The 26,508-nt window shown below is 55.0% G+C and overlaps 1 long non-coding RNA gene across 11 annotated transcripts in view; it reads right to left on the reverse strand.

The window, feature by feature from the left end:
- LOC149121922 (uncharacterized) overlaps window positions 1-25,374 on the reverse strand; it is a 90,427-nt gene extending 65,053 nt beyond the window's left edge. For 2 of the 11 annotated variants that reach the window (XR_016221556.1, XR_016221554.1), the window contains exons 1-3: window positions 24,689-25,368; window positions 24,367-24,485; window positions 9,741-9,917 (exon numbers count right to left, since the gene is read on the reverse strand). This is a non-coding gene — a long non-coding RNA (uncharacterized LOC149121922). Of the gene's footprint in view, window positions 1-9,740; window positions 9,918-22,970; window positions 23,180-24,366; window positions 24,490-24,688 lie in introns of those variants that run through there. The other 9 variants (XR_016221552.1, XR_016221551.1, XR_016221549.1 and 6 more) reach the window with 9 other exon arrangements.
- Between the last annotated feature and the right edge of the window lie 1,134 nt (window positions 25,375-26,508).

A 26,508-nucleotide genomic window follows, 5' to 3' on the forward strand; every position in this document is an offset into this window, starting at 1 on the left:
AGCTTAGGGGTCTGGGCTTCACAGGGAGACCCTTTGCCATCCTTTGGGGGCGGGGCTCATCTCTTCCTGCAGGGACAGTGAGACAGATGTGGACATGAGGCAGAGAGGCCTTGCAGCTGCTCACTTCCTGTGCACCTGTCGGGCAACTGCACCTCTCAGCAGCTCAGGTTCTGCATCTGCAAAGCGGGAGAGGATGTGAAGCAGACACTCTGAGGTTAAAGAGACCATCACCTACAACACCTGGGCACCTGGGCCGGCCTTGGCCCCGGGTACGGAATGAGTGTGGGTGCTGCACCCCACCTCGCGAGAGCCTGGCAGAGGAAGTACTCACCACACTGCCGCAGGCTGGAGTCTGTCACGGCGGCTCACACTCCCAGCTCTGCCCTAAAGAGGTTCTAGGGGTGGAGGAGTTGCCTCGATGCCTCACTGCCCCCCACACCCACATCAGCACCAGCCAGGCCCAGGGAGGTGAGGCTGCAAGCTCTATGAGGCGGGGAGCAAGAGCTCTACTGGACCAGTGAGGTCCAGGCACTGCCAGAGAGGCCACGTCAAATGCCAGCTCCTCCTGCCCAGGAGGCAGGCACCTCCCAAGCAGGCCCGACTCCCAGCGCGCCCAGGCCCAGGTGGCCTCCACCGGAACCTTCCAGCCCCTCCTCCTGAGGCCCTCCCCTGCCTTCCCTTTGGGAACCTTCACTGCAGGGCTTCTGGCAATGAATCCAGAGGGGCGTTCGACCCCACCTGACCCCTCAGGCCCCCAGAGGGCTGTACCTGCTTTCTCGCCAGCCTGTTGAGACAGTCTGGCTGGAGCTGTGGCCTGGCAGCAGGCTAACCCCTAGCCAGCCCGGGGTTCCTGCCGTCTGCTTACTCGGGAGAACTCGTTTACCGGCTAGGCATATGTCCTGCTGTGCACCAGGCTCTGTGCACGACCAGGGAAGAACCTGGTGCTCAGTCTGGGAGGGAGGGGGGAAGGACCACAGGGACTGTCACAGATGCAATGGGGACTTGCAGAGCTCCTGAGCCTGCTTCCATGGGGACATGGGGCAGGTCCATCAGGGAGGTGCCTCCAGATCAGTGGACACTTGTTGCTGGGGCAGACAAGGGACACGAGAACATGAGGCTGAGCACAGGGAGAGCTGGAGGAACACCTGCTGGTGGCCATGCCCCTGGAGCTGACACTAGCACCCCAGGAAAGATCAGAGAGACAGGGCCGGCGCTGTGGCTCAATAGGCTAATCCTCCACCTGCGGCGCTGGCACCCCAGGTTCTAGTCCCAGTCGGGGTGCCAGATTCTGTCCCGATTGCTCCTCTTCCAGTCCAGCTCTTTGCTGTGGCCCAGGAGTGCAGTGGAGGATGGCCCAAGTGCTTGGGCCCTGCACCCACATGGGAGACTAGGATAAGTACCTGGCTCCTGCCATCGGATCAGCGCGGTGCGCCAGCTGCAGCACGCCAGCCGCGGTGGCCATTGGAGGGTGAACCAACAGCAAAAGGAAGACCTTTCTCTCTGTCTCTCTCTCTCACTGTCCACTCTGCCTGTCCAAAAAAAAAAAAAAAAAAAGCGGGTGCTGTCAGCTCTGGCTCAGGGCTCACTCACCACCCCTACCACGGGCCCACCCCTCACCTCCCCCTTCCTTCTGAGACGCCTAGGGTTCCAGGGGTCCTCCTCTCTGCACCAGGCTCCTGGAGCGCAGCCGAGCCCCAGGAGGTGGATCTGATTGCTCTTGGCCCCTCACCACGGTCCTTTGCGCCTGGGACATGTGACTGTGGCTAACGAGACCCCAGTCAGATGCAGGCCTGGGATCCAGCCACGTCTGGATGCAGGCCCTGAAAGCACAGCATCTGTCAAGTGGCTGGGAGAGGCTCCATAAAACTGCAGTCAGCAAATGAAAATACAGGGCATCCAATTCAACTGTAAGGTAAGCAGTGGGGCCAGCGCTGTGGCACAGTGGGTTAATGCCCTGGCCTAAAGCGCCGGCATGCCATATGGGCGCCGGTTCTAGTCCTGGCTGCTCCTCTTCTAATCCAGCTCTCTGCTATGGCCTGGGAAAGCAGTAGAGGATGGCCCAGGTCCTTAGGTCCTTGGGTCCCTGCACCCATGTGGGGGACCTGGAAGAAGCTCCTGGCTCCTGGCTTTGGATCAGCACATCTCCAGCCATTGTGGCCAACTGGGGAGTAAACCATCAGATAGAAGACCTCTCTCCTTCTATCTCTATCTCTCTCTGCCTCTCCTCTCTCTGTGTAACTCTGACTTTCAAATAAATAAATCTTTAAAAAAAAAAAAGGTAAGCAGTGAATGTTTTGTTCAGAATAATACAGTCCATGATATATCGAGACAAAAATGCTCATTCTTTATCAGAAAAGCAAATTTCTCTGGGCTTTCAGTATTTTTATCTTGCAATCTTTCTCCACATCCTTCGTTCTCTCTCACCTGTAGCAGACTCTCTTCCAAAAGGGTTTCACAGCCCTGAGGGCACCCAAGCCTCACCTGAGGCAGCTGGGGCGGAGGGGGCAGAGGACACCACAGACCAGCACCCACCCCTCAGTGCAGTGGGGCAGGGGTGGGTGAAGCCCAGCAAATGACCCCTCTTCCAAACCTCGTCCCAAGAGAAGTGGAGAGGAGGGAAGGAGGTTATGGGGCGGGGGGGGAGCCGCTATAATCCAAAAGTTGTACTTTGGAAATTTATATTTATTAAATAAAAGTTAAAAAAAGAAAACTGGAGAGGAGTGAGAAGGAGGAGAGACCAAAGTAACTTCCACCACTGAGAAAGCTGATTCGGGGTGTGGCTCAGAGCTGCCAGCCCCTGCGCCCCTAATACTGAGCCCAGGATTAGACAGTCACCTACCAAGTCCCAGCAGCCGTGGACCCTCCCAGTCATACTACCAAGCAGGGGGGCAGTGGAGGTAGGGAGGAAAGGCTACCAGCCCCCACTCACCCCAGAACCAAGAACAATGGAGACGCAGGCCCCCTGCACGCAGGAGAAAATGGAGTCTCTCAGTCCTCTCAGGTTCATCGCCCAAATCAGCCACAAAGTCTGTAGCCCAACCTAATAGAAATCAGGGGCAAACATGTCAGGGGTACGCGGCAGGTGTAAGAAACACGGCTGGCTACAAAGACTGCCCAGCATCCTTTGTACAAACAAGACTCGGGAAACTCAGACACCCAGCAGAGCTCTGGAACTTTGGTCCTCTCCCGTCCTGTGTGTCCTATCCCCACCTCACATAAGGAGCTGTCACCTGATGAGCCTAGAAGAGAGGTAGGTGCTGCCCCCAAAACCCGGTTCCTCCACTGGAGCCATCTTGTTCCTGGTGCGTCCGGAACCTGGTGAGCTGCAGGAACAAGCACGAAGCGCTAGCAGCCGCTCACCCCACAGTGCCTCCCATGGCAGAACCTGCCTAAGACTCGCCCTCATGGCCACACATTTCCAAAAAGCAAGAGGATGCCGAACGCCAGCCCAGCAGGAATTGCTGGAAGCTGTGCATGGACCAAAAACCTCTGACAACTGCAGGAGGTCCCAATTAATTTAGATCCCTTCCCAGCTGCTCTGTCCGAGTTGTTGGCAGGATGCATGAGGGACATGAAGGGCCAGAGAACATTGCTATCAGTACCTTCTTTCCTTCTTTCTCTTCTCAAAGATTTAATTATTTGAAAGGCAGAGTTTCAGAGAGAGATCTTCCATCTGCTGGTCCAATCCCCAAATGGCCACAATGACCAGAGCTGGTCCAGGTCAAAACCAAAAACCAGAAGCTTCCTCCAAGTCTTCTACATGAGTGCAGAGGCCCTAGCACTTGGGCCATCTTCCACTGCTTTCCCAAGTCCTTCAGCAGGGAGCAACATCAAAAGTGGAGCAGCTGGGACTCAACAGGAGCCTGTATGGGATGCCGACGCTGCAGGCCATGGCTTTACCTGCTATGCAACAGCTCCAGGCTCAGTGCCATCTTTTTACTATTATTCAGGCCTCTCTACTCTTTCACCAGAAGGCAGGTGCTGGGGAAAGGTGCTGAGAAGGGAGGGTCAAGAGACAGGAGAGAGGGGACTGTTGCTGAGACTTAGAACGGTGCAGCGTGTGTAGCCAGCACTCCTGCCTGTAGAGCTGCATTGAGCATCAAACCACAGGACTCGGGAGTCTCCCCACGGATGGCCAGAGCCCACGCAGAGACCCCTTCCCAATCTTATGGTCCCAGACGAGCTGCTAGAGCCCTCTTCCCTCTACGGCTGTCCGGATGTGGGGACACTCTGTCATGGAGCCATTTCAGTGATGATTATGGGAACAATAACATCAGAATGTTTACCGTACAGAGTAAATGAAATAAACAGTAGTTAAGTTCGCCATGTGCTGTTCTCATAACCCAGTACCTTATGGAACACATAATGGGGAAACAACACTGAAAACCAGGAAGGAATGTGCCTACTCACAGAGAAAATGGCAACTGGGATTTAAATATAAATGGTCTCTTTCCAGAGCTGAATTCCCAAACACTGGGCTATAAAATGCCAACAGAATCAAGGTAGGGGAGGAGAAGAGGCAGCAGTAGAAGAAGTTCTTACCAAAAAATAAGCAAAAATATCTGTAGAAAATCTGAGAAAGGGGAGCTATGAAAAGGTACACGCTCTCTATCCCCAGTAATTAGTGTCACTAGCGTATGCCCAAACATCCCAGAAGAAGAGAAGAAGGTGAGAAGCAAATCCAGTTAAATGTGGAACCGAGTATGTGACAAATGTGACAACCCGGGGGACCTGAGTCAATCAATGAATAGTGTGGGGCCAACTGGAGGCCATCAGGAGAAAGATTAAGCCAGATCCCTACCCTCAAAGATTTAAAACAAAAAATATACACAAAGCAAGCAGAAGAAAAGAGTAGAATGCCTGTAGAGCCATGGGTGACACTGTCCATCAGGATGCAAGTTCCAGAAGCCGTTCCAGAGCAAACGGGCTGGCACGTGGCACCGCAGGCCAAACCGCCACCTGCAAAGCCAGCAGCCCACGTGAGCGCCAGCTCCAGTCCCGGGTGCTTCACTTCCCATCCAGCTCCCTGCTAATGCATCTGGGAAAGCAGTGGAAGATGGCCCGAGGGCTTGGGCCCCTGCACCCATGTAGAGACCAGGATGAAACTCCTGGCTCCTCACTTCAGCCTGGCTCAGACTTGGCCACTGTGGCCATTTGGAGAGTGAATCAACAGATGGGAGATACTCTCTCTCTCTCTAGATCTCTAGATCTCTCTTTTTTTCTCTCTCTCTCTCCCCCTCTCTCTGTCTCAATTCTGCCTTTCAAATAAAAAAAAAAAACTTAAAAAACACTGATCCATTTGATGAATAAAAATGAAAACTTCTATATGGAAAAAAATGATAAGCAAGAAAAATCTGGGAGGAGCATTTTTATAACCCATATCACAAATCGAGGGCTAATCTCTCTAAAATACACAAGCTCTTATAAACTGATAAGAAGAGGACAATAACACACATGGATATGAATGGACAATGTAAAGAAAAGAAATATATGGGCCAGCGTTGTGGTGCAGCCGCTAAGCCACCGCTTGTGGTGCTAACAGCCAGCATCAGAGTGACGGTTCAAGAGCCGGCTGTGACTGAGAAGGCAGCAGAGGACGGCCCAAGCGCTTGGGAGACCCAAATGGAACTCCAGGCTCCCGGCTTCAGCCTGCTCATGCCCCCGCTGTTGCAGCCCTCTGGGCCGTGAATCAGTAAATGGAAGATCCATCTCTCTCCCTCTGTCACTCTGCCTTTCAAGAAAATATATCTTTTCTAAAAAGGAATTTATAAAGGACCCTTAAATACACATAAAGATCCTCCACTCCTCATAAGAAAAATGCAGATGCACGCTGCACCCAAAGAATGCTCCTCAGGTAGCAAGTTGGCCAAGAGACAAAAGCTTCACAGCCACCGTGTGGCCGAGGCTCTGGAGAAGCCAGCTCCCGCCTACACGGCTGGCGGGAGGACCCTGTGGAGGCCACTCAGCTGACAGCTGTCAGAATTGCAACACGCAGTCCCTTTACCCCAGTAATCCCTCCTCTGAGAACTGGTCCCGCGGGCGGATGGACTTGCAAACAAGACAGGTGACATATTTATGAGGCTATTCTCTGCAGCATGGTTTATGATTGCAGAAAAAGAGGGAAGCAGACAAGCATCCACCAGCAAGGACTGGTTAAACAAACACTGGTCTTAGGGTCCAACCACCCTGCAGGAGGTTTGCTTGTTTTTGAAAAAAAGCAAACAGGAGGCCGATCTTGCACTACTGATCGGTACTGTTCAGGGGAAAGCACACGGCTGTGTTTAGAACATCCTACTTTGGGTGTAAAAACTGGGAAGGAGCTATTCTTTAAACTTACTGACTTTTCCAAAGCAATGCAGGGCGGATGTCTGGCACAATGGTTAACCAGTGCTTGGGATACCCAAGCCCATATTGGAGGGCTTGGGTTCAAGTTCCAGCTCCCCTCTCCATTCTAGCTTCCTGCTCATGTGCAGCCTGGGAAGCAGAAGGTGAGGGTTCAAGCACTTGGGTCTCTACCACCTACATAGGAGACCCAGATGGAGCCCCTGGCTCCTGGCTTCAGCCTGGCCCACATCTGGGTGTTGCAGGCATTTGGAGAGTAAACCAGTGGATGAGGGATCACTCTGCCTCTCCCTGACTCTCTGCCCTTCAAATACATTTAAAAAATAAATAAAAATGTAAAAAAGACACTGAGTCTTATGAAACGAACAAGCAGAAGGGGCTGCCTGTTAAGGAAGGGGGCAGTAACTGCACAGAATGGGGCACAGAGAAAAACTTCACCTTAAACCTTTCTTTTAATCATGTGAATATATTACCTATTCACAAATGTAATAAACATTAAAAAATTTGTATCACTTTCGACTTTTCCATGATACACCAAGTGCCATACCAGAACAGGTATCTGTTCCCACTGCTTCAGATCTCCTCCCATCCCAGCTCCCAGAACAATTCAAGTGAAAAACTAAGGGTTATTGGCCGGCACCATGGCTCACTAAGCTAATCCTCCACCTGCGGCAAGGGCACCCCGGGTTCTAGTCCTGGTTGGGGTGCTGGATTCTGCCCCGGTTGCCCCTCTTCCAGGCCAGCTCTCTGCTGTGGCCCGGGAAGGCAGTGGAGGATGGCCCAAGTCCTTGGGCCCTGCATCCATATGGGAGACCAGGAGGAAGCACCTGGCTCCTGGCTTTGGATCAGCGCAGCACGCCAGCCGTGGCTGCCCTGTGCTCCCCCCGGAGCCCAGTTCTCAGCCTGCTGGCCCCTGGAATCCCCTGCAGAGCATCAGTGACACCACCAATGGCCAATCAAAAATGACAAGTGCTGGGCCAGCGCTGCAGCTCACTAGGCTAATCTTCCGCCTGCGGTGCCAGTACCCGGGTTCTAGTCCCAGTTGGGGCGCCGGTTCTGTCCCAGTCGCTCTTCTTCTAGTCCAGCTCTCTGCTGTGGCACAGGAAGGCAGTGGAGGATGGCCCAAGTGCTTGGGCCCTGCACCCACACGGAGACCAGGAGGAAACACCTGGCCAGATCGGCGTAGCACGTCGGCCGTGGCGGCCATTTGGGGGGTGAACCAACGGAAGGAAGACCTTTCTGTCTCTCCCTCTCACTGTAACTCTAACTCTCACATAAAATCTTTGAAAAAAAAAAATGACCAGTGCTGTCAAATCAGGCAGGCCTCCCAGCATCCCCCTCTCACCCTGACCTGGCAGCTGGCAAACTGCACATTTGTGCGTGTGATTGTTGGATTAGGGCTTCCTCCCTGGGACACAAAACTCGAGCATCAGGGTCTGCATCTGCTTTGCTGACCATTGTAGTCCACATGCCGAGCAAACAGGCAGTGCTCAATACATGCCAGTTGAAGGAATGAATGACCCCTGGGATCCAAAAAGGAGGCAGGGAGCCAAGGATACAATAAAGCTAGGAGAGGGGGCGGCCTTTACATGGGCCCCAGGAGAGACCCACTGGCCCCAGCAGTCCACAGTGAAGAGCCCAGGGCCAGGGCTGCAGCCCCCACTCTGCAGAACTGAGACAGGGAATTCCTTTCTCCAGGGAGCTGGGCGAGCCCACCAAGGGCTGAGGAACTAGTGGTCCTCGACTCAGGCCTTTTGGTTGGTAGACAACAGTAAGAGCAGCCCAGCGCAAGAAGCAAGGCCACCACCCTCTGCTCCTGACAGAGCCCTGTGGAGACACATGTTTGCCATGACCGAAACTGGCGGTTCTGCCCCGAGCTCTTGCCCTCTGTCCTCAGAGCAACTGGAATCTGGCCCCACGAGCACCCTTGGTCAGGGCACCAAGATCCTGTGGCCTCACTTTCCTCATCTGTCACATGGGTGGGCACCAGCACCTGTGAAGGAGGCTCATTGGGGCACGACGCACTGGGTGCTGACCAGCTGTCATCAGGATCTGAGTAAAACAGGTACCCGTGACCCAGAGCAAGCTGAGCAAGCCATCTCCCAGGTCACAGGCGTGGTCCTCTCCTTCCCAAAGTACCTCCCTCCCCCACCCCATCCCCTCTGCCCCCTCCTGTCCACCTCCAGCGTCAGGGCTCTGGGACCTTATTATCCAGGGAGGCTTTGAAAGTCCTGGACAGTCAAAGGGCAGGGACCAGGGGACAGAGGGCCAGCACGAGCTCGTACCAAGGTGGACACAGCACCAAGAGTAAGGGAAGTTGCTCCCCAAAGACGCATGCAGACAGGGTGAGGCATGGTGGGCAGCAGGTGGGGTACGGAGGGAACCGGGGAGGCTGGGAGTTCACCCCACGGCAGTTTCTGACCCTCTTGTGTTCCCTCATTCCTGCCCAGGGTCCCGCCAGACAGCACCCGGAAGAAACCAACAGTAGGGTCAGCTCTCCTGCAGGCACACTGGCCTCTCTGTGCATCACGTGAGGAAACGGATGCAGAGAAAGGCTCGATGACTTCTTAAGTCACTGAGGCTCTGCCACCCGATACAATGCCACCACCAGCCGCACACAGCCAGCGAGCGCTCAGCTCTGGTTGCTTTGGACTGGGATGCGTCAGACACGCAACACACACCCCAGCTCAGAGACGTAGCGTAGAGAAAAGACATTAGCAATTGTTGCTTTTGTCCTGGGTTGAAGTGATGAAAGTTCAGATAGGTTGGATTAAATGAAACAGATCAGTAAAATGCACTTTAAAAATTACCTTCACCTGTTTCCTGTTGCTTTTTTCCATGTGGCTTCTAGAAATTCTCAAGTGACACGTTTGGCTCATGGTGTATTTCTATACTATGCTTCGAGGCATGGGTAGGGGGCACAGGGCATGGAAGACATTTCATTCAGAACAAACCCTATTTGTGGTTGAAACTCATTTATGCAGCTTTCTTCTTTATAATTTTCACTTTTTACTGGGGTGGAGTGGGGGGAGGGGACAGAGAGATCTTCCACCTGCTGGCCAACTTTCCCACATATCCAAAAAAGCCAGGACTCTGCTGAGCCCAAGCCAGGAGCCTGGAGCTCCCTCTGGGTCTCCCATGTGAGTGGCAGGGCCCCAAGCACTTGAGCCGTCCCCTGCTCCCTCCCTGGGTGCAGATCAGCAGGAAGCTGGACTCTGAAGCAGAGCCAGGACTGCAACTCGGGCACTGGGATGTGGGCACCAAATACCTGCCGCTCATTTCCTGAAGATGGATCTGCTTCCCCAACAGCATCAGATTTGACCGAAAATGCATTATTGGACCCCACTGTTGCTCTCATCTCTCTACGTGCTCTGAGTGCACAGAGGACAGGTACATACCAAGTGTGACACAGGTGTCCAGAGTGGGTCAGGAGAGCTGACGATGCTGAAGACCAGGTGGCAGGGCTGGCGCTGTGGCGTGGCAGGTACAGCTGCTTCCTGTGAGGCTGGCAGCCCACGTGGGCGCTACTTCATGTCCCAGCTGCTCCACTTCCCATCCAGCTCCCTGCTAGTGGCCTGGGAAAAGCAGTGGAAGATGGCCCAGGTGCTTGGGCCTCTGTACCCACATGAAAGACCTGGAAGAAGCTCCTGGCTGCTGGCTCCAGCCTGACTTAGCCCTGGCCATTATGCCCATCTGGGGAGTGAACCAGCAAACAGATCTCTGTCTCTCCCTCTAACTCTGACTGTCAAATAAACCAATCAATCTGTAAAACCCGAGTGGAATCCTTGCCACCTCCTCAGGACTATGCTGTGGGCTGGATGGTGTGTTGATCGGCTCCGTCCTTTGAGGAGAGAGGGAGGCAGGTCCCTGGGGATGCATGTGTGGCCTGAGTGCCTTCTCCTTCCCGCACTGGGCTCCAGGTGAGGGGCCGGGAATGCCTGCCCTTGCCAGCTGTGTGTCTCCAGGGCCGCCTCGCCTGCCCATGAGCTGGGATGTGTGTGGCTGCGAGGCAGTACAGTGAGGGGCTGTCCCCTGCTGTGGCTTCAATGTGTGCCCCCAAATCCAGGTGTTGGAAACCTGCTCCATGGCAACTGGGCGGCAGGGACCTCGCCCTCACGAAAGGATTGACTGGTTCGTGGAGGAATGGCTTCACGGACTTTCACAGGCTTTGTTATGAAAGGGAGCTCTCTGCACACACTGTCTGTGCCTCGTGCCATGACGCCCTGCTCCCTGAGCTGCTACAGCAAGAGGGCCCTCACCAGAAGCTCAGCTGCAGCCAGTGCCCTGCTCTTGAACTTCCCAGTCTCTGGAACCAAGTAAATGACCTATTCTCAGATATCTTATTACAGCGACAGGACGTAGACTAAGCCAGGCTCTGAGCATCCGAGAGGGCCATAGGCAGCTCTGCAGGGACCAGCACAGCGCAGGCCACCTCTGAGAGACGCCTGGAGCCATGCAGTCCGTCAGGGGAAGTAACGCTAAGAGGCAGAGGAGCACCTGCCACGACCATCTCAGCCATGCTGAGCAGGGCACCTGGCTGAGCGAGAAGCTGTCGAATGCTCTCCTGACCAGCAGGAGCCACAGATGTGGGGCACTTCACCCTCTGTCCGTGCTGTTCCTTGCCTGGAACGGTCTCCTCAGCCAACAAGCTCCCGCCCTCCCTTCAAGGCTCCACTTGGCTGCTGCTCTGTGAAACCATCCCTGCCCTATCGCAGTGGCAATGTCCCGCTAACCTTTGTCCCCTGTGCCAGCACCCAGCCCATGCCCCACACCCACACCCAGGGAGAATCAGAGATGCCTGGAAAAACCCTCTCACCCCTACAACATGCACTGGATGGAAGCCAAGACTCTGTGGCAAAAAAATGTCCTACACGGAGGATCTCTGTGAGACCTCAGTGGAAAGAAGTGGCCATCAAAGAAGGGTGTACTTTTCTCTGAAGGGAGGAGAGAACAACCACTTTGCTTGTGGCCGGGTCCAAATACCAATGGAGTCTATGATCACAAAAGATGTTCATGGCCTTGGCTCTATGTCATAAATGGGAGTGTTGATTGTTAAAGGAACAACAGAAGTCACTGTGCACTTACTCCCCATATGGGACCTCTGACCCTTATGAGTTATATTATGAGAATTGACCACAAATTTTGTTCCCAAACTGTACTCTATATGCTCTGTGTATGTGTGGGTGCAAACTGTTGAAGTCTATGCTTAGCATGGAGTTGGTCCTCTGTACATAAAATCGAACTAAAAATGAACCATAATGAAGAAGGAGATGGGAGAGGGAGAAGGAGGAGGGTTGGGAGTTGGGGTGGGGGGGGGCGGGTATGGGGGAAGAACCACTGTGTTCCTAAAGTTGTAACTATGAACAAATGCATTCATTAAATAAAAACTTAAAAAGTGAAGTGACTCACAATTTTTAAATCAACAACAGGAGTCACTGTGCACTTGCTCCCCATGTAGGATCTCTGTCCTTAATGTTTTGTACTAGGAGAATTAACAGTAAAACTAGTCTTCAAACAGTACTTTATACTTTGTATGTCTGTGTGGGTGCAAACTGTTGAAATCTTTACTTAGTATAGAGTTGATCTTCTGTATATAAAGATAATAAAAATGAATCTTAATGAAGAATGGGATGGGAGAGGGAGTAGGGGTGGGATGGTTTGGGGGTGGGAGGCGGGCAGAAGAATCACTATTCTGATAGTTATACTTACGAAATTTATATTTATTAAATAAAAGCTTCCTGTAAAAAATAAAACATGCACTGGCTTATCACAGCCCTCACTGTTTTATCAGGCACACTTAATCACCGTTCTTCCTCCTCTTCTCTCATTACAACCAGGGCCATTTATGCTATAGCCTTGGCAAGCTCACACAAATGGGAATCGAAATTCAAGTCACTTCACAGCACATCCTGGAGTTCATCATCCTTGCACAGATTGACTCGGGAAACCCTCACCAAGCCCCTGCTGAGAGCCAGGGATGGGATCTGCTGTCTCATCCCGCGATGGCCCCCAGCCCACGAGAGGCGGCCGGTCCAGCAGGAAACAGCTTGCTGCATCTCCACTCATCTGTTTATGTATCCACGTGCTCTTTATTATTATTATTATCACTATTATTATTATCACTATTATTATTATCACTATTATTATTATTATTCAAGAGGCAGAGAGACAGACCTCCCATCTGCTTCATTCCCCAAATGCTCACAAACAGCGAGGGCCGGGCAGGGACTGGAGCCAGAAGCCAGGAACTCACGTGAGTGGCAGGCAGCCAACCACCTGAGCCATCACCTGCTTCCTCGGAGGGTCTGCAGTGACAGAAGCCAGGAGCCAGCACCAAGAATCCAAGCAAAGCCTTCTCACATGCGACTTGGGCACCTTACAGTTAGGCTGAATGCCTGCCTCACCCACGTGCCTTAAGGGAGCAAGGAGCAGAATGTTGTGGGAAAACGGATGATGGAGGGGCCAACGGTCTAGAGATATCAGGGAAGACCACATGGAGGAAGCAGCACGTTGGCTGAGTCTTCAAGGAGAAGAAGAAAGGGAGAGAGACCTTTCTGAGCAAAGACAACAGCGCATGCAAACGCAAGGAGGTAGAAAGTGCCCCTGGATCCGGGATGCTGTGAGATGAAGTCCGACATGCCTGGTCTAAGAGGCGCGGTGTGGGGGTGCTGCTGACACCAGAGAGGCAGGCTGAGTCCCATGATCCCATGTGCTGCTGCAGACAGCAGGGAGCTGCTCGTTCCCATTTTGCAGGAAGTTCACTCTGAAGCTGGGTGGAGCTTACTACACCACCGTGGAGTGTGCAGGATGCCACATACTGGATCTCTGTAGAAGATGGTATGCTAAAGGTCTGGTGACAGAAATGGGGAAATTTCATTGAATCTGCAAAGCAGAGGATGGCAGAGGTGACCTCATGCCTCTCACCCGTGCCCGTGCCCATGGCAGGCATCACTAATCAATGCCCAAATCCAGCTGGGTCATATATTTTTTCCCAACAAAGAGCTCACAGTTAGCCACCCCCATGGAGCGGAGGTGCACAGAAAGTGAAGCTATGGGCCAGTTTTGCCCTGAGGAAAATAAAGCTTCACACTGAAGTCAGGCCAAACAAAGCAACCCCAGCTGAGAGAGCTGCTTGCAAACGTTCCTGAGAAGCAGGAATCAGAATAAATGCAAGGAGTTGATGGGCAAAAGTCAAGGTCAGAGCCTTGAGAAAGAACCATTAAACAAAAAGGTCGTGGCCTTGGTACAGTCTCCCATGATACAGCAGACTCACACAGCATCATTATAAACCTGCCATTCTCTCTGCTGTGCACTTGGAAATTATAAGCAATTTTCAAAGCTCTGCCGCCCAGGTTTCGCCTTCCAATTTCCGCTTTCTCCTGCAGAAAGAGAAGGGCGTTGCACAGTCCTGCAGAAACGAGAAACCAAGTTGGGTGCCTGCTGGGCAGGATCTGAGGATCCGACCCTCCGTCTCAGTCCCTCCTGCCCCAGCAGGGAACCACAGAGGGACAGCTGGCTGTGCACAACGTCACACAAGACCGGGCGGTGCATTTGCTCCTACCACCACTTTGCTTCCCCTGGCCTTTGGCAGGCACCGGGCACAAGTAAGTAAATACCATGTGGCCCTTTGATCCACCCTCTCTGCCCCGACCTCTGCCCAGCGCCTGCCTGCATTTCCTTCTCACACCTCCCAAACCCCCCGCAAAAAGCATGAGGAAAGCAGAATTGGTCCCTGGGGTTCCCCACCCCTAAATGCCCAGAGAGCAAGGTACCAGGAAAGGATACCTGCTCCCGTCATATGCCACTCCCTCCCCTGATAGGGGTCTCCAGCCCCTCCCCTTTCTGCTTCTCCTTCACCTCGGTGAACAATACCCGGTATAGCTGGGCCCAGGCCCTCCCCAGCTAAGAGCCAGCACCAAGCTAACTGTGAGCTCTTTGTTGGGAAATCTATGACCCAGCCAGATTCTGGCATTGATTAGTGATGACTGCCATGGGTTAGGAGCAAGAGAGTGCAGCGCTGGGAGGCCTGTGGTCCCCTGACCCACAGAGGAGACTCCTGCCAGGAAGCCCTCATGCTATAGAAGAGAAACGCGTCCATGAAGGACCCAGAGCTCCCAGGAATCCAGCGAGGGCCTGTCTAGCCTGGGGCAGGTGCCCTGACCAACTCAGGGCCGAGTCCTTAAACGCAGCCTCAGTTTCCCCCCTGTGCGTAGTAGGGACGCTCGGATTCCCTCTGTCATCATCTTGGGAGAATTAAAGATTGTTAATTAAAGAATTACAGCGGGGGCCACCTGACAGGGCGGCTGCACACAGCAGGGGCTCAACGCAGGCCTGCAGTCATCCAGGCCTTTGCCCACTGTCCCTGAGGGGACTCGGGTGAAAAGAGCTGGCTACCCAGCTGGACAGTCCCGCTGGCCCAGGGAGGATGAGACCTGGAGCCAGGGTTCTCTTCTCCCAGGTGGCAGGGAGGCTGCACAAAGAGTGGAGTTTGTGCTGTGCTGTGCTGAGTTCCACCCTCAACCAAGGTCACCCCACAAGTGCAGGAAACCACAGGCAGATCCTGCAGGTGAGGGCTGGAGAGAACCGGCCAGCCTCCCTGCTGCCTTTACTTCCGGGTGAGTGGCCTCCCTGAGACATGCTCACCACCCAGCGCCCCACCTCAGATCCTGACACCTGAGAGCCCAACGGGTTTTTTTCCTGCTGGGGAGGCCAGGGTGACCGCAGAGCTTCGCACATGTGCCTAATGCCCACACCCTACCCCAGATTCACAGGTACTTCTTGCTAACCGACAGAGAAGTAGGGGGACCCCACCACGCCTGCCACGGCTCCCACCTTCCTCTCTTTCCAGCCCTCTACATTCTGCCCAGAGTCATGAGAGCAAACGTGCACTCCCCGGGAAGGAGGCTCGTGGGTGGCACCAGGGTCGCCACACCAAGGACTTTGCTGCCCTGGCAGGTCCCAGGCAGACTGGGCCAGAGAGCGAGCAGGCCAGCAGAGTCAGGCACCTCTTAAACAGAAACAAGCCCTGAACTCAGAAGTCAGGAGGGGCCTGGCATGGTCATTCTCAGCCCTTTCCCCACTGCCCCAGACCATTCTGCTCTGGCCCCAAGAGTGCCCAGCCGACAGGAAGTCCATCAGAGTGGCGTCGCTGCCCCATGTAGGGACTGCTTAGCACTCACCCTGAGGAGCCGTGCCGCAGCCCAAACAGCTCACCCAGAAAAACTCTCCCAACTCATAAAATTCCCTGGAAGTGCCCGGTGCAAAGAGTTCCCACGATGCTCCCCGTCACATCATTTTCCCCATGGGACTTTTGCATCCCCTGCAGTCGGCAGCTGCCCGGATGCCCACAACTTCGAGTAGCTGCGGCGCCAGGATAGCTCCCACCTTAGAAACCCACACACCCCCAGATGTGAGCCACTGCCCAGGGATGCCAGGTCGGGCCCCAGCCTTCCACAGCCGCCTCTCCCTGCAACCCTCATGGCTGGAATCACATGGATCCAGAGGAGAACAGAGACACCCAAAGCAGGCCAGCACCTGTCTGGGCCATGAATATTCAAAGGACCCGGGGCTCCCCCAGCTTTCTCAGCAGCTTGTTGATGGGGGCCCCTCTGGCGAGGGAAGATGGAGCAAGGTGCCTAAGAGAAACGGCACACTGGCACCAAGAAACAGTATTGTTCAACGCATTACCATTTGGTGAGCAGGTGCCACACACACACCAGGCCCTGAGCTCACACTTCACATTCATTATTGTGTTGGGGGGGGGGGGATGCTAGCCCCACTTCACAGCTGAACAGACTGAGGTTCAAAGCAGCTAAGTGAGTAGGCAGATACTCCTCCAGTAAAGAGAAAACCTGGTACACACCCATGTCCTTCCAAACCCCTAACCCGTCACGCTCGTCACCGCTGCTTCCAGCAGTGGACTTGAATCCTGGCTCTGGGACTCCACAGCTCCACGCGGGTGCTCAGCCAGCTTTTCTGCTTCCTCATTGTGGGATGAGCCTGATGCCTTCCGGCCTCCTCACCTCCCAGAGCCATATAAGCAGCAGGACGAGATCAAGGCTGGAAAAATGTTGTGTGACCTGCAAAGAACTATGACCTCCCAGCATGTCCCAGCTCTCCTGCTGAATTGGAGCAAACCTCCCCAGTGGAGAACATCACCCCCTCAGCTCCAGCTCCGCAAGGCACAGATTCCTCCTCTTCTTACAAACACTTTTTTTTTCTTTTTTGACAGGCGGAGTGGACAGTGAGAGAGAGAGACAGAGAGAAAGGTCTTCCTTTGCCGTTGGTTCACCCTCCAATGGCCACCGCGGCCAGCGCGCTGCGGCCGGCGCACCGCGCTGATCCGATGGCAGGAGCCAGGTGCTTCTCCTGGTCTCCCATGGGGTGCAGGGCCCAAGCACTTGGGCCATCCTCCACTGCACTCCCTGGCCACAGCAGAGAGCTGGCCTGGAAGAGAGGCAACCGGGACAGAATCCAGTGCCCTGACCGGGACTAGAACCTGGTGTGCTGGCGGAGGATTAGCCTAGTGAGCCGCGGCGCCGGCCTCTTACAAACACTTTCTGCAACAGACAAGGTCAGTGTCCAGCGCCTGTCATGGCGACTTCAGACGCTTAGAGCCCCGAGCTACCCGTTCCTCAGCAGCATCTGTCCCCAGGTGACCTGGAGCAGTGGCACACCCAAAGCTCACAGCCAGGTTACCCAGACCCCCGACCTGGGGCAGTGGCTCAAGTTTTCCCATGAGAACAATCGACACAAGGTATGAAAATAGAAAGGGACAGAGGGACTCCACCCTACTCGGCCCGCTCTCACTGAGCTAAAAGGAGCACAGGATTTTAAGACCAGGCAAGATCAACAATGAATTGGCTTGTGGGGAGGAAAAGAGATGGCATTTTCTTGAGCTAGGGGGACTAAAAATAGTGTGAGGTTTTCCACCAGGCTGTGGGGCGACTTCAGGATGTGGCATTGAACGCTGACGGCCACAGCTACGGGCACTCTTGGAACCGTCGATGGTGAGGACTGCACACTCAGCCCCCGGAGGGTGGAACAGAGAGCGGGGACTGCTGCTCGTCCCCATCTCTGCACCTGCGCCCGGGCAGCGCCCCTCCCTGAGACGCCCTCCCTTCACCCTCCACGCTGCGTTCCAGCCGCTCCTGCGGGCGGCATCTCTGATTTTCCCCGCCACCGCACGTCCCAACAGCAGAGGAGAATTTGCAGTGGGCTGGGGAGGAGGAGAGGAGGGAGTAAGGGGCGGTGAATCGGATGCTCGCCTGGAGATGCCTCTGCGCATGCGTCATTTCCTCCAAGTATTTTATCCTGTGAGTCCATGAAACGGACACGTTATTCGAACATTAAAAACAGTTTTAGTGTTGAAAAGTCAGTTTGTCTCTCTGTCTCGCCACTCCGGAGAGGAAGGTCAGGTGTTCTGGAGCCAAAGCCAGACTGCCACTGTGGGGTACTCAGTAGCAAAGCTAAGGCCTCGGCTTCATTCATGCACAAAGTCAATCATTTATTCACGCAGTAGGTACTTACTCTTCTGTTTCTAAATGCCTAGAATTAAGGAGAGGGCATGGAAGAGCCCAGGCCCTCCAGGGACTCAGTCTCACAGAGGAAATGGGCTGGGTGTCAACTGGCTCCATGACAAGGGCTCCAACAGAGACTGGCCACAGGGACTCAGAGCAAGGAGGTGGGGGCTGCAGCCTAGACTAACAAAGAGCCCTGCGGCCTTCAGCATTCAGTTTCCTCATCTGGAAAATGGGTACAATAGTCATACAGTTTCCAAAGGGATTAAGTTTTAATTAAAAAAGCTGTGCAGAGTACTTCAAATAGTGACCATTGTAGGTCAAGTGTTCCGTTAATATTAAGCTGAGCTGAAGAGTGGATGGAGTTGGGACATGAGGGTGAGGAGAGATACAGGAGGGAGAAGAGGAGGAACAGTATGTTTAGGAACAAATAGTCAATGCATATTTCTCGGAAAGTGAGAGCAGTGTGATCATGATAAGCCACACCCTCTGACTATTGTTCCCTGGTACAGGTGTGGGGGTGGCACCAGTGGCTCCTGGGCCAGGCCCCCACCGGCCAGCCTGCTGTGTTTGCCTAAGCAAATGTCAGCTCCTTAGAACAGAGATCCAGTCTTTTCCTCTTGGGGGCGGGGTCGGGGAGGGGCTGCAGGCTTTGTCACCCCTCCTCCCTCTGCTATTCCCTACCACTTCCACCTTCCACCCCGGGGAAAGTCTTGGCCGAGGTCACTGCAGAGATCCAGGAGCCCTGCCTCACGGAGCCCCCGAGACGTACAGGAAGTACAGCCCGCTGGGGGCAGGAGCCCTGGACGCGGATCCCAGCCCCAGCTCTGCCCACTGGCAGCTCCATGCCCTTGGGTGAGTCACTGAGACCCAACACAGAGGGCACTGGGCTCCCGGAGCAGTGCGCTGCGGGTCCCGTTGCAGCAGTGGGCCCAATCGTCCTGGTTCTCACCGCACCACGAGGGGTCCCTGGATCAGGGACCTGTGTGCCACAACCGTGGAAGTCAGAGGCACACAAGGATGGGCTGATCCCCTGCGGGATGGCCCCTGGGAAACTGTCCTCATTCCCTGCCACGTTTCTGCCCTGCCACTTCCTGCCCCCCACCGCTCCCCTCCTCCGCCCCCGGCCCTGAGACCCAGGTGCAGTGCGCTCAGAGCAGGGTCACAGTCCCGAGGCAGCTGCCTCGGGGACCCCGTCCATGCTGGGCAAGGTGGGAAGGAGGGGAAGAACACAGCTTTGGTGGTGGCCCCCTGGGCAGAGCGGGGAAGGGGCTACAGGGTCTTCTTGGCCAGGTCCCCGCCCCACCCACACTAAGAACTCCAGCAGAGCCCCCAGGTGCCTCAGCCCATCCCCACCAGGGAGCCCTCTGCCAGCCATCGAAAGGCGTGTGGGGACTTCAGTGACCAGCCCATACCTCCACCCTGCAGGCCCCGGGCTCCTACCAGGCTCTCTTAGGTCACGAATCCTGCTGGGCCAGGCCTGTGCCTTCTCGGCAGCAGTGAGACAGAAAACAGCCTGAGAGTATCGCAGAGGATGCTCCTGCCACCAGCTGAGGCGAGGGCCCAGCAAGTCTGCAAATCGGAGGCTGAGAAAGCCTGGGCCCCCGCCTGCTTCTCCATCCACTGCAGCCACCTACGCCTGCCACCCAAAGCCCCGCCGAGCTCCTGGCATCTTGTGGCCCCGCGCAAGAGGGGACAAGACCGGACTCTCGGGCAGACCGAAGCTGTTCCAGTCCCTCTGCAGATCCACAGCTCTCTAGGGCGGCCCCTGTGACTACTGCCCGCCAAGCCCCTCATCACCGTGGGAACCTGGTAGTGTGCAGCACCCAGCACCCAGCACCCACGTGCTGCCTTCCCTGTGCTCTCATCCAGCCAACACACCTGCAGGTGCCCATTTTCCGGATGAGGAAGGCGAGGCCGTGAAAGGAGAGAGAAGGTGCTCCAAGAACAATGACAAACAGGTGTGAGGACCAGGGCTTCTCTGTCGGCCTCAGGGGCTTGGATCAGGGGCCAGGCCCAGCTGCAACAGAAGTCTCACACTTGGGAACGAGTGAAGAATGGCTTCCTTTTCCCCAGACAGCCTCCTGGAGGGCAGGATCCCAGAAGCACCTGGGCCCCCTGTTGCTCACTCCCTCCCCAGGCCCAGGCCCTGGCCCAGGCCAGGCAGCGTCCACAGGGCTGCTTCCTGCGGACAGACAGGAAGCACTCTCTGTGACATCCTATTCTTTCCCCCACTACTTCCCTGTCCAGTCTTAGATCTCCCTCTCTCTCTCTCCCTCTCCTCCTCTCTCATGCATGTGCATGTGCACACAGACACACAGACACACATTGCACATCTGTAGACCAGCAGACAAGAGCTCCAGGCCAGCTCAGGAGGGGGAAGCGCAGGGCTACCCCCCTGGTAAGCAGTCAGTTTCTTTCCTGCTCCCCCCAAGCCTGACGCAGATGTACCAGGGCCTCTGGTTGAGGCGTGGCTCCCAGGGAGGGAGCAGCAGGCAGAGCAAAGAGGCAGTAGGAGCCAGGGCCGTGTCAACAGAGATGTTTTGGAAACAGCGAAGTGTTCGAGATCCCCGCAGCTGTGAGACCCTGAGGATAAGGCTGCAGTCAGCGGACAGTCAGGGACCAACCCCAGAGGCCCTTCTGCTCCCCGCCCAAGAAGGAAGGGCAAGACTTTGCCGAGAGCTCTTTGGCCATTGGCCCTTCCATGTCTTTCACCTCCCCATGAGTCAGGACGCAGATATCCTAGCTGGGCTAGCTCAGGGGAGGGGCTAGCCCAGAGAAAGGACCCCAGAGCAGGGACCCTTTGTTTAGGTGACATGGTTGCTTCTGCTTCCAAGCCTCCAACTCCATCACAAGCCACGAATCCGTATTCATTCTGCTGAAGGCTCAGTACAGCTTACAAGGCACATAAACACTCCGAGGGCAGGGGAGCGAGGGTGTAGTCTCCTTCCTCTAACACTTCCCTACTCTCCTGGCTGGCCCACCCACACCTCCCTCTGCCCTCAGACCCCTCCCTCACACCCACTGGTCACCTCCATTGCTGTGACAGTAAAGGCCCAGGCAGACAAGGCCACACCCAACACCCTGTACGTGCAGGGCGCCGTGCCAGACTGCAGGTGTGGAGAGGGGTGAGTGGGTTCACAGAATTAAATCTCAGTCTTGACCCAGCCAGCAGCTTCAGCCTAGGGAAGGAAGAAGGGCTCATACAGGCCTAAAAGACAAGAAACATCCACTAGCATGGCAAGGCAAGAATCCTGAAGGGCTCCCTCCGTGTGATGAGATTAAGCAACCCAGGAGGACTGTATGTAGCAAATAAACATGGAGTGGTTTGGAGAGTCAAAGACACCCCAGCTGGCTTTGGAAAATCCAGGGACATGAGAGCCCCCAGATGTTCCTCTCTCCTTTGAGTCCCACAGCCTCACCTGGCTCCCAGGTCTACAGATCCCAGGGTCCACCCCTTTATTTTGCACTGACCCTCAGGCACACACAGCTGATTCATGGAGATTGCTGACACTTGCAGGGTCTGGTGCCCCCTTACCACGGCACAGCTGTGACAGCTGAATTCCTCCAGGAATGTGAGGGAGGCAGCACCTATGAACAGAAAAGCTGGCTGCCCAAATGACCCCACTCACAGCTCAACTGGTTCCAACCATGAGTAATATGTGGTCGCCCATGGCAAGTGCCTCAGGACTGACCCTCTGAAGAGTGAGCACACTCCAGAGCTGCTTGCAGAAGAGCAGGAGCCAGGATAAGGAACCCAGACCCTGCCAGACCCAGGCCACATAACACAGAACCCAGAAGAAGCGGCCATTAACACACCCTGACCATCCGGCTCGGTGGAAGGTAGCATGGCGGAGGTGGCTCACCCAGAGAGCAAGATAGAGGCTGGCATCTGATGCTGTGCACACAGCGGGTTTTTGGGCAGATGACTATGAAGCACTGAGCCATATATGCTGCTCATTTCTGACCCCTTTCTTGTCCTTCCTACTGTGTGAGGGTCAGCCTCCTTGAGCTGAGGCCACATTTTGTTCGTATCCTAAAATCTGGGACAGGAATACCCTCCCCAGCTGCAGAGGTGTGTGTGTGTGTGTGTGTGTGTGTGTGCATACAGGTGCACACATGCGTGGCACACATATCATGTATGCATCTCATGGCACACATGTGCACCCTCTCCCATCCACTCCTTGACGCCCCCAAGGTCCGGCACAAAGCTGTTCTCCTGGAGGCTCCCTCATGGCCCCCAGCGTGTGCTCACCCCAGGCCCCTGGGGCCGCTCCAGGCTCCAGGCTGCCCGCACACATCTTTGCCCACTGTGTCCTCATCGTGTTTCCAGCACAAAAGCACATCAGAACCACAGCTCTCGGAGATCAGAAGAACTGCCATTCTCCTTGGGTTTGAGCTTTGCTCTTTTACCAAATCAACCTTTAGAGGAAGGGAGTGTGCCCACCTGGCGACAGGTGCTGCCCTGGTGAATAGCATTCCACATAGCTCTTACTCTTCCATTCTCTTTCCTGTACACAGTAGCCTCTGTGGAGGGAGTGACTCCCCCGCCTTAGTGCACACAGGTGTGGAACTCAGTCACATCCTGGGCGCACTTGCTGTTGCCTCTCCTGGTCACATGTGACACTACATACTCGCCACTCCCCGGGCTCACATGGCCGTCAATGTCAGGTTTACTAACCTGGGCATAGTTCATCACATTGAGCATCATTCACTTATTCTTCCAATGAATATCTGCTGCACGCCTACTCTGGGTTACAGGTGCTTGGAATTCAGCAGGAAGCAAACTTCTTCCCTTCCTAGAAGCTGTAGTGCCCTGAGCAAGATGCGACACACACGTGCAGGAGACATGATAAACACGCAGCCACCACGCTGCAGGGAAAGCTGTGGGCTGTGATTCTGAAGTTGCGAAGATTGAACTCTGAGTGACCGTGGGCCATCAAGTCCCACTGATAATTGACAGCTGCCTATGGAACTGGTGAAACCTATGTGAGAAATGACACATTAACTATACCCGGATGGTATCACTACAACGTGCCCAGGGCCTGAGAGTCAGCACTGGGTTGTTCCAAACGCGTTGCTAATATCAACATCACCACTGTGGGCATCTTTTTTTTTTTTATTTGAGAGGTATAGTGACAAAGAAGGGGAGAGACAGAGAGAAAGGTCTTCCAGCCTCTGGTTCACTCCTCAGATGGCCACGACAGCCGGAGCTGAGCCGACCCAAAGCCAAAAGCTTCTTCCAGGTCACCCACACGGGTGCAGGGGCCCAAGCACTTGGGCCATCTTCCACTGCTTTCCCAGGCCATAGGAGAGAGCTGGATAGGAAGAGGAGGAGCTGGAACGTGAACCAGCGCTCCTATGGGATGCTGGCCCCACAGGCAGAGGCTTAGCTCACTACATCACAGCGCCGGCCCACTGTGAGCATCTTTGAACAAGTATCCTTATTTTTCTTTCATCTTAATTCCTTTAGAGTATGTTTTTCAAGAGTGTGGCAGTGGGAACAAATGAATTAATGTCCCAGTTCTTGTTATAAACTGTCAGATGTTTCTTCAGACTGGGCCCACCTCAATAGCAAACCAACTAGGAACAGCTGCATATCCTTCCACAAGTGGAGTTCAGGCTCGTGACACTGGTTATGACTCCTGCATCCCACATCGGAGTGCCTGGGTTCGAGTCCCAGCTCTGGGTCCTCACTCTGGCTTCCTGCTAATGCACACTCTGGGAGGCAGCAGTGACGGATCAGGTGACTGGGTCCCTGCCTTCCTCATGGGAGACCTGGCCTGAGTTCCAACTCCTGGCTTTGGCCTCAGCCTTGGCCGTGGCAGGCATTTAGGGAATAAACCTGCAGATGGGAGCACTGTGTGTGTGTGTGTCTGTGCCATATATCAAATACTTCAATCCAAGCTGTTCTTTTCCAGGCACTGGGAAAGGTTAAGGGTGTTAAGAGGAGAAACCCAGAATAAAACAAAACATTTGTCCCCAGAACAAGGCATCTGCATGCCTCATGGTCTCCTTTTGTCTGATGTCTTACATTCTGAGCCAAAGCTCTCCATGTCGTGGGCACAGGAGAGTCGCTGACGACCTCAGTCCACGGCCCCAACCCAAGGTCTGAGCAGGAAGAGCGCACAGAGAAGACCCACCTGGCCCCCAGCCCTCCAGAATGTGGGGGCAGCGTCCCCTTCCCGCAGCAGAGCAGAGCCCTCATCAGGCACCTGACCACTCGGCCTGGGGAGGAAAGCTGCGGAGACACACATCCAAGGTTTAAGTCCCTGTGTAACTGGAGCCAAGCCCTAGGCGCTCGCGCGCTCGCTCTACTATTAAAATTGAAAAGCATCACAGCATAGCTCGGCTTTAAACTTCGAGTGCAATGTTCGAGGCAGGAGCACATGGCATTCCCCAGGCAGGACGGCTCCGGCAGGGTTTCCGGGGCACCAGGGAGAACTCTACACCCAGCAGAGAGGAGAGCTGGCATGGGCGCCACCGCACCAGGAGGACCACTCACCTGGGCCAGGAGACACGAGGTTCCTGCTGAACGAGAAGCCATCGCAGCCTGCGCGGGTCTTGTAAGGGGCTTGGCGCTCATCCGGCCCCATCCTCTTGCTCCACTGAAGAGCAGGAAGTCTTCCTCAGGGAGGAGAGAGACAAAGCTGACCGTCTAGAAGATCCCATCCCTGCCAGGAATTCCCCCAAGACACTTGCTGTAAGGCATGAAGCCGGCCCCACCTACTCTGCTCAGCCCAGGGCAGCTTGGGGAGCAAACAAATAAATACACGCACCGCCAAGCCAGAGCTGTGTGGCTGCAGCAGGGGCTGCTTCGAGCTTACCTTTCACGAGCAGGAGCGCTTCTCGGGCATGGCAGCCAAGCCCTCGGAGATCCAGACGCCGCCTCCGGGAGCTCCTGGGAGACCGCTCCCTTCCGAGAAGCAAGTGTTGACGGTCAAAGCACTGGGCCTGGGGCAGACAAGCGAGTGTGCAGAGCGAGGGCAAGGCCCACAGACGGGTCACTCACAGGTGCCTCATGGGCCGGGAGTCAGCAGGTGCGGCTGGATTTGGAGCTTCGCGGGTCTGTTCCCTGGCCGACGCCCCAGATGCAGTGAGTTCCCTGCAAACTCCTCCCCCTTGCTTCCCACAGCCTGTGCTATGCTCCGTGGTCTTCTCGCTCCCCGTGGCCCGGTTTGGACAGAAAACAGCTGAGGTTGGGAAACGAGGAGAGGGCGAGCCCAGGCCCCGTGGGAAGCTGGATTTACAAACCGCCAAGGCGCTGGGTTAACTTTCCAAGAGGGTGTTTGCATTGGGAAGCTCTGAGCCCAGGAGGGGCTCCCGAAAGGAGTTCACGGAGGATGGGGGCGGGACAACAGCATTGTGCGAGCAGGGCCAGCTCTGAAATCCCAGTATCTGGGTCTGCATAGGGTCCAGCACTGCGGTCGGGTGCCCCCACAGGAGGTGATGGCCCTGGGTTCACCTGAGTGTGAGGCAGCTACTAGTCTAGCATCAGCATCTGCAGACCTGTATCCACCCAGCAGCCAGAATGGCTGTTCCCAACGAGGCAATCTGGTCATTCCCCTCCCCTGCCTAAAATCCCCCGTCCCCAGGGATGCCCCCATTGCCCTCAAGACAAAATCCTTCCCAGGTGGCTGTAGGACCTGGCCCCACTCCTGTCACCAGCCTCTCTCACACCACGGGTCACCAAAAGGGACTTCATTCGTTGCTTAACGTACCTCAGTCCCTTTGCCTGACCTGTCTCTCAGCCTCCATCTAGTATTTCTTTAAAGACTCATTTTATTTATTTGAAAGAAAGTTACAGAGAGGTGGAAACGGAGACAGAGGTCTCTGGTTCACTCCCCAGATGGCCGCAGCGGGCCAATCCAAAGTCAGGAGCCAGGAGCTTCTTCTGGGTCTCACATGCGGGTACAGGGGCCCAAGGACTTGGGCCATCCTCTACTGCTTTCCCAGGTGCACTAGCAGAGGGCTGGATTGGAACTGGAGCAGCCAGGACTTGAACCAGAGCCCATACAGGATGCCAACATGGCAGGCCCCTCCCATGTAGTTTACTGCTAATCCGGGCACCTCCTCTGTGGCCTAGCCCAGGCCAAATTCCCCTCCCTGCCCCAGGGGTCCACTGTCACCCACCATTCCACTTGCTTTGCCACTGAACTTCCACCTCCCCAACAAGAGCTGCAGCCCTGGTTATTTTGTTCACCCTTTGTGCCGGGACCCAGCTCAAATACGATGAAGACAGTTGGTGAATGAATAAAGAAAGAAAGGAATCCAACATTCATTCATTCATTAAATGTCTCCTCCAGGGCTAGGGCACAGAAGACAGCCCTGAAAGTGTGTCCAGTGAGAACGCAGCCGAGGGGGCCCCTAGGTGCTAAGTAAGGAGCAGCTGACTTCCTGGTGTGTACAAGGGACAGGAGTGGACGGTGACCTGGGTCAGCCCTGCCTCCCTTCACCCAGACCCCAGCCTCAGTGGCCCTCTCAGCTGAGCAGTTCAGTGTTTGCCTCTTGGCCTCCTAAGCTCAGATTGAACCACGAATGTGGGATGGGATTGCCCAGAGAGACTGTATTCAAGAGCCAGCCATGTGGTTCCCTGAGGCAGGGAAGATGACGGAGTGTGTGTGTGTGTGTGTGTGTGTGTGTGTGT

This window comes from Oryctolagus cuniculus, chromosome 15 (assembly GCF_051225735.1).
Source record: "Oryctolagus cuniculus isolate XC-2025 breed Fujian yellow rabbit chromosome 15, ASM5122573v1, whole genome shotgun sequence".
Taxonomy (NCBI): Eukaryota; Metazoa; Chordata; class Mammalia; order Lagomorpha; family Leporidae; genus Oryctolagus; species Oryctolagus cuniculus.